General features: G+C 41.1%; 1 long non-coding RNA gene across 1 annotated transcript; it reads right to left on the minus strand.

The window, feature by feature from the left end:
• Window positions 1-800: 800 nt before the first annotated feature.
• LOC118162756 lies at window positions 801-3,623 on the minus strand. The gene is made up of 3 exons (XR_004748609.1): window positions 3,117-3,623; window positions 2,879-2,966; window positions 801-1,611 (listed from the first exon to the last, which is right to left on the minus strand). It is a non-coding gene; the product is annotated as an uncharacterized LOC118162756 (long non-coding RNA).
• Between the last annotated feature and the right edge of the window lie 4,795 nt (window positions 3,624-8,418).

The raw sequence follows: 8,418 nt of genomic DNA on the forward strand, positions 1-8,418 counted from the left end.
TCTTCCTCTCACTTCTCCTATTCGTGCTGGGAGTGTTTTGGCACAGGCCATGTCACTCTTCAGTTTAGCTCGTCGGGGGAAGCTGGATAAAACTCTAAGCAAATGGCAACTACACTGGACTTTCCTATGTAACTCCAGGGTCTCCTATTGTCTCATACACATATATATGTTACCTCATATATATATTTTTTTCCCCAGACAAAGTTTCTGTAGCAACTAAGACTCGTTGGACTTAATAAAAAAAAATCTCTTAATTTATCTCTTTTTTTTTTTTTTTTATCCTTTTATTGCGAGTCACTGGTGCTTACAGTGGGTTTTCCTCATTGGTATTTTTTTTTTTTTTGTTACACAGATTTTTAGGAGATTATACCAATCTCTGTACCTATTGTTTTTAATGAAATTTTTATATAAATTATATATATTTTTATATAATTTTTATATAAAATTTGTATTTTTAAACATCTACTAAAATAGCTGCTATTACCGAACAATCAAGGCAAAACTGAAGAAAAAATATTGTTTTGAAAACTGTTCTTGGCTTTCATGTTTGATTTACTGTGCTAGAAATGTACCAAGTAAACCTGATATATAACAAATGAAGGGCCCAAAATCTCTGGTCATGTACGTGTGCGGATATCTATGTGCATCTCTGTTCATACACACACAGGGCCAGGATCATATGCAGCTGTAGCTGATGCTCTGCTTGTGTAACTGACTTGATTTTTTTATGTGGAACCGCTGAGACAAAAGTGGACAGAAGTGAGTTTGCTCAGATGGGGACTGGAGGCCTGGCTTTCAAAGTAATGAAGCTCTTCTGCCAGTAAGAGCATGGAAAAACAGCCCACGCCAGGAGGCAAGGATATGTGCACTGAACAAACAATCATCAGATTTTTGCCATGTAAGCCCATAAAAAGGCATTTTGAAAATGGAAAGCTGGATCCAAACACAATTGCAATTTTTGCTGATGCCTTGAGAGTCCTTTATACAATGTGTTTTTGAAAATTGCCCATTTTGTCCTAGTTGGAGAGTGTGTTGCCCTGTGCCGCCTTTGCTCAGTGCTGTTTGCAGAATGGATGCCTTTTTGTTTGGCAGTGGCTGGGAATACAGAGCACACAGAATGGTTTAAATCATGCCAGCTGCTAGCAGCAGCATGGTAATGCGAGTGCAGCTTACACCAGCAGAAGAAAAAAACCCCAGTGTTTCAAAGTGTTCCTATTTGCTTTTGTCCCATTCCCTTTTGTGAAGAAAGCATTGTATATTAGGTGTCATAGACGAAATGGAAAAAAAGTCTGATTTCTGGCATAGAAAACTTGGATTTCCAAGCTAAATATACCTGGCTGAAGTCTACAGAAGAGCACTTGGTGGGTCACGGAACCTCTGTGCAGACCCCATTTCCAGAAAGGCAGTTTATGTTGTGTCCATACCATTTTCCCAGCATTTTTTCTTCTTAATTGATACCGAGTGGGAGCATGAGTTTTCCTTGAAAAAAAAAAAAAAAAGGACATTACTTTCCATAACATGGTTCTTTCTTTGCTAGGAGGCAGTTGCTGGTAACATTTCAATAACTTTTTACCGTGCTGTCCTTTGGCATGTAGGTCTTGCTGGGCCCCTCTGTTGGTGAAGAAGGTACTTCTTTAATATCAGAGACGACATATTTGAAATAATACAGGCTATTAGGCATTAGGAATGAAGAGGAGACTTTTTTTTTTTTAAAGAACATTTGTTCCCCCATCTCAGAGGTAATTCATTTTTTCTTATAGGTGAAAATCCTTACAAAAAGGGCCATATATTAACAGTTCTATGTCTTAAGTGCCTGTTATCTTGCTTATACTTAAGCGATGGCAGGAACTTTCATTATTTCTAAGACCTCCCCTGCTGTGAAGCAGTTAATTTTGACATTGTCAAAGAGGTGACAACCCCTTTGAGCAATGAAAGACTTTTGATTCAGTGAAGCAATGGCATTACTTCGCTGCATAGCACCAAAGTGTGAATCTCAGGGTGAGACACATTTAACACAGCGGGAGCTCTTGATGGGATATTGGTTGGAAAAACTGTTTGCATTGTCTAGAGAAGAAAAGGATTTGGGGAAAAAAAAAAGTGAGGAGCATTAGGCAGTCAGGATTGCCTGTTACCTTCTGACCCCCTTGGTACTGTTTCTCCTGAGACCTGCAGTGACAGTGTAAGTGCAGAATCTTAAAAACATTTTCATGCCATCTCTAATTTTCTTCTCATAATGCTAAAATCACTAAAATTTTACAAACCTGTTTTGCTGACCATTTGTTTTCATTTTTACCAAATCTCCATCATTTTGTGACTTAAGAGTGTGGCAAATGCATGCTGTTGGTCTGTTAGCTGTAGAGAGGACTGCTTTGAGAAGACTTATGAAAATACCTTTCAAAGTCTGAAGGTTTGAAAGAGGCTGGTTTTCTCCAGTTTTCTCCCCCTTAATGAGATAAGTAGTTTTCTACCTTGCCATCTTATGTATTCCTACTGCCTTATTTTATTTTATTTTTTTTCCACTTGTACTAGTGCTTCTCAAGGGATGGACAGTCCCTTCCTCATGGCTGACCCAGACTTTCATCATCCTGCAGACATCCATGCCTCCAGAATGAAGCAGCAGAGCAAGAGCCCAAAGTCAGTGTTGCAAACTGTGAGTCTTCTTTTGACTTTGGTCTGAATTTCTCTTGCCTTATCACCACAAACTGGTACACTTTCCTGACAGGGGAGAGGTGGCCAGGGAGCTTGGAGGAACAACAGCAAAGAACATTGTGAACTGTGTGTTAACACCTTCTGTCTCCACCTTCTGTCTCTGTTTCTTAACGTAGGCTGTGACTTACAACAGAAAATAAGCAAAATAAACCTTGAGATTTCATCTTACCTTCATCAAGTCATCCACAGTATGCATGCTCAGCAAAATCAGCACAGAAACAAACATCAGTGACAACATCTAAGGACGGATGTGGTGTCTGTAAGGAACAGGAAAATGAAAATAGGCAAGAGGAGCAGTGGCAACCAGAACTGAGAAGTTTCAGTTCAATTGCCTGGATCCTGGGCATATGACATCTATACATCTGGTTACACCCCTCATCTTCTACAGTAGGTCCTAGCTGACCTACCTGCTCCTGCTGCTTTATTTCTGAGTCTGCTCCATTGCATCCGGGTGTTATTAAAGGCTCCAACCATGTGCACAAGGCTATGCACAGGAACAGAAGTGAGGACAAGCGCACACATACTGATAACAGTAGCTCCTCATGTTTCTTTTTCTGCAATCTGATGATTACAGAAGTAGAGGGTGTAGTGCTCTCCATTTTGTAGTTTCTTACCAGTTTTGCAGACTGACACCACGTGGCACTATTGAAATTTCAAAAGATTTCCAGAGCTTTGCAAAATTTCCCATCTGACAGGGAATAGCTAAGCATTAGCTACCTGTAGGGTCCCAGGCAGTGAGAACAGAAAAAGACCTGCTAAATATATGTAGCCTGCCTATCAACAGAGGATGTCCAAATATTACAGTCCTTGGATATCCTCTGCAGGGCTGGAGATGCCCTGGTGCAGGGATCAGGCTGTGGAGCATCACCAGCAGGGAGGCAACTGGAAGAGAAGGACCTGGTGTGGGGTAACAGGCTCTGCAGGGAGTTTCCCCTGGCATCAGCTGCACCGATCCAAGCACAGGTGATTCAGAGAGACCATTTTTCCATAAAGAGCTTGTGAGCATACTCATGGAAATGCATCCCTCTCCTTTCCCCTGGTACAGAGCACAAGTGCAGTCTGGGGCTCCCCCAAGTCTCACAAGGGCTTAGCTCTCGTCCTTCCCACTGCTCTGCAGTTCTGGTGGTCTCTTCCAAGGCAAGAAAAATAATGATTGATTGAATGCTTTGCTCTTTTTAGCCCATAAACACCTGAGTTCCATGAGTGGGAGTTACTCTTTTGAGGTTTCAGGTCCAAAAAGGAAGGCAGAGAAAACACTCTGAAAGTGAGCAATCCCTGGAGGGACCAGGTCTCTCTGACCTGTTCCCTTTGTTGATCCTGCTGGCACACAATTTTATAGAAAGGCACAAACGTGAACTGGACAGAACAGAAGCTGCATTTTCCGAACTTTCTGTGATGCTGGAGTTTTAGCTTAGCTTCCAGCTTTGGACACAGGGCAAGGACAGCCAGCTAGCAGTTAGGCAGGAAAAAGAGTGAGTCTCCAGGGACTACTTGCACCAACAGACAGCTCCTTTCCCACCCTCTATTTCACCTCTCAGATACAAATGCAAGGAGGCAGCAGGTCACAGCAGCTTCTCAGCACTTTAAGAAATCACAGGTTCTTGGTTAACTCTGAGCTCCCCATACATGTGGGGGTTTTGTGTCACATATGAGATCATGTGAGACAAGAGGGGTGAGTGCATTTTGTCCCATTTCCGCCCACTCTGCAGGAAGCAGAAAGGCAGGCGTGCCACTACAGTGATCACAGAATTAAGATAAAAACTGACACAGAACATAATTTTGTGCTCAGTTGCAAATAAAAGTGATTTGGCCTTTTCAGTGCAAAATATGGTTCCAGCAAATGTTGTGTTCAACAGTCGTGTGCATTCAGAAAAACAGTGAATTTGGCTCCAAAAGCTCAATATTCTGTGAATGCCAACCAAGTGGTGGAAAGCAAATGGCTTTGTTTCATGGAGCTGTAGGTGACCTCAGCCCCGCAAACAAGCTGCATCAGAGCTGTGTGCACTGACCATCTCTGACGTGCATTTGGAAAAGAAAATGCCATTTCCAGGTGAATAGGAGAGGCCGGCAGGATTATACTCACATCCCAAATGTGTTCCCAGGATTCCCCAGAGGGAACTGTGAGTGTCAGGATAACAATGACAGTAGATGACAGAAATTGCCACACTGGAGCACTGCCATTTGCATCCCTAGACACAATCCAGCTTCTCAAGTTTTCATCTGTAGACTGAGAAGAAACACCTAGAAACCAAACAAAACAAACTGAAGTTTTTCACTGGCATTGTGCTTGCTTTCTGTACTGTCCCTGTGCTAGGGGATGCACTTTAAGGCAAGAACAAAGCTGAGAGTAGCTGTGGCTAGTGTCCCTGGGCTCTCTGCCCTGGGTGCATGGGGTCTGTCTGGTGTATGCTGGTGAGCTGGGAGAGCTCAGAGAAGGTACAGCTGGATCTCACTGGAGGAGATGGGAGGAATAAAGCTGATTTACATCTGGGGGCAGCCCACACAACAGCGTGACAGGATGAATCTTCCCCACAACACTGAGATACCAGAGATTTAAGCATTGTGTGAAGCAGATTCACACACGATACTGACGACACACTGTAAGGATTAACAAAGGATCCAATCCATTCCTGGGTTTGTGGGCATGTATTGATACACATATATACAGTTATTGTTGTTACAACAATTTTGATCATTGTTATTATTTTGTTCTTACATTGGAAAATGGCATCCTCTGAGCTGGTGATGCTGAGCTTCTGATGAGCCTCAGCCCTGGTACACTGAAGAGTTTTTCAGAAAGAGCAGATCTTTAAACAAAAGTCAGGGTCAAGTATATAGCGTAATAATCTGCTTTTTTATTGTGTTTCCCTGATAAGCTGTTCCGTGCCTTCAAAAGCATCCTCCTGGCTGTATCTGCTTTGAAAGTCTTCCCCTTCATTTCATTTCTCAGCCTTTATATTTCAATACTTTGGAGCTGGTCCCACGTGGCGCTAGGCACTGCAACATGCTCAGCTAGTGAATGGCAAAGCACTTGAGTTCAATTCCGGGCAAAAGCAATGAGATTTCAGGCTGTTAGGGCATTTTGGCTCTTCGATATGTATTTCATAAAAAGCTGCACAGATTTGATTTCCTTTCCATTATTCATGTGCACTAGAGACATGCTGCCTGTAGAAGCTTATAGGACAAAACTGTTCCCCCCCGATGTGCACAGCATAGGAAGAGTCCCCAGAGTGGCAGAGGAATATGCAAGCAAAGGCTTGGCATTAACTTCAATTTTCTTTGTTTGTTCACACTAGAATAAATTGTGGCGGGTTAAGATGCTTTGGTGTTCACAGTTTTAGGGCATCCTGGTAGAATTACTCATTCTTTTTATTTTCATTTATATATGCATTATATTTAAATATTATATAAATATATAAAATATAAAATTTTATATAAACATTCATACACTACATATGTATACACAACATTTATTTATTTATTTATCTCTTTATCTATTGTTTGTTTGTTTGTTTGTTTGTTTCTCAGTAGAGACCCAGATCTCTTTATCTGGGCAACGAGGAAGCCGAAGAGATTTCTGTCCAGACAAGACAACTTAAGGGAGTGAAAAATACACATTGCTATGCTGGTTTCACAAATGTGAATGACAATGGCCTGACAATGGGTGTGCAGTCACCTAAAGTAGCAGCAGCTCTTGGGGTTAGGTTTGAGACAATTTCTCACAAGGCTTGCACTGGTTATTGCGAATCTCATGGGCCACATAGTCACCTGGGACTGCTTCCTGAACATTAAGGAGAACTTCAGAAGATCTTGCAAACCCTGTTATCAATGAGGATGGCTTTCTCACCACCTTTTTCCCTGTCTTTTTGCACAGACAAGAAGCATTTTCTCTTCAAGACACCTGAGGTTTATGCCTTAGGAAGGCAAAGAAGAGGTATGAAATAAAGCTGTGTGGTGATTCCTACAGCAATCACTGACGATGTGGAAAGGGGGCTTTAGAGTACAGTGAACCATAGCTGTTTCAATACATGCCAAAGCATCTATTTTCTCTTGCATAGCACATGGAGTCTATCCCTAGCTACCTACAAGAGTCACTCTGGGACATGGGTATGCCAGATCTTTTGTAGTTCAGAATAAGATCTCTAAATTTTGTGGCTTAAACATGGACTACACAGTTGAAATTTGTTACATATTTTTTAAACTTCCAGTTCACCAAATTCTCATTTCCTGCAGTTACCTGCAGCCCACTTTACTTGCAAAGTAATTCACATTCAGCAACATACTTGCAAAGTATTCATACTCAGCAGGTCTGAAATCCAGGCCACCGTTAATTAGAAGTCAATCAATAAGCCTAAGAGTAAGTGTTCAGTTCAGTTTATTAATATACAAAAGACAAACCTCTTCCTTGAAACCCCTGGTTGATAGCCAAATGTATCCTGCTCCACCCTTCTATATGGGGTTACAAATTGTAGATCTGTACGAAGGGAAAGTTCACCTGTAAAGCGTTCCTTTTCCAATATGAAAGTAAATGTGACAAGAGGAGTTATTATTTGCCACAGTTCCAGGAAAAGAAGATTTGCCTTGACTAACTTGAGCATGGGCATCTTCACATCCCAGTGAAGAGTGATGCACTCTCATGTTTATTACATTTTGTACAGGTATGACTATGTGACTAAGTACACAAACTTCTAAAAGTAAGTTAGAGAGTATTGTTAGCAAGTCGGTAGGAGCTGTCAACAAGATCTTGCCCAAGTTACACACAGATAAATATCCACCTTCTTCTCAGCTTCTGGACCTCAAAACAATATACCAAGTAATCTCTGTCATTATTTCCAATAACTTTATCTGCTCAATGCATTAGCATGACTTATCACACTGTGAAACACTTGTATAAAGAAACACCAGGTCTTCATTTTGCTTGTTAAAGCTTTCAGTGGCAACAAAAAAAATGTGGTTATACATTGCTTATAATGTGACCAAATTCTGTTCTCTGATGTGCATGTGAAATTACAGATGCAACTGTATTTACTATGTTCTGGCTTTACCATCTGCCACAGTGAAAATTTATTTCCTAAGCCAGTCCAGCTCTCTTCATTCAGTAAACGCTTAGTATTTTTAAGACGTGACACTTGAGTCACACAGTCAGCTAGCCCAAGCACTCAGCTCATGAGGAAAACAGAGGAGGTTCAAAGATGTAGGCTTCACAAAACCAGTAGGCTCTGTGTCTGTCCCAGAGATGATCTTGGCCTGTTATTTTAATCTTGGATGTTGAAGATTTCAACATATCTGGTGAAATTTGTAGATCTGTTTATTATCTGAGTCAGACACATTGATTCATTCATTCATACAAATTCCCCAAATACCAAATCACAGAGAACCAAAAATTTTAATAACTATAGCTACATGACATCTTTTGCTGCCTCAATGGCTGGTCAAAATCTATGCAAAGCATAAAAACAACAAAGACTGAATGTAAATCCTGCCATTTTCAAAAGAAACTGAAGTTTTTGTTGAGATAAAAGCTTTAGCAAGCTGAGGTGCAAAAGCAATGCCAAAGCTTCATCTAGAACAATTTGGAGTACCTGCAACAAAAGAAAATACATATCTAATCAGGTTAATCTACAGGAGTGGCAAGGCCTGGAAGCATTGTTCACATTAGAAGAAAATTACGTTAGGGACCACTCAAGCAAATTAGAGGTGCATGTGCTC

This window comes from Oxyura jamaicensis, chromosome 2, assembly GCF_011077185.1.
Source record: "Oxyura jamaicensis isolate SHBP4307 breed ruddy duck chromosome 2, BPBGC_Ojam_1.0, whole genome shotgun sequence".
Taxonomy (NCBI): Eukaryota; Metazoa; Chordata; class Aves; order Anseriformes; family Anatidae; genus Oxyura; species Oxyura jamaicensis.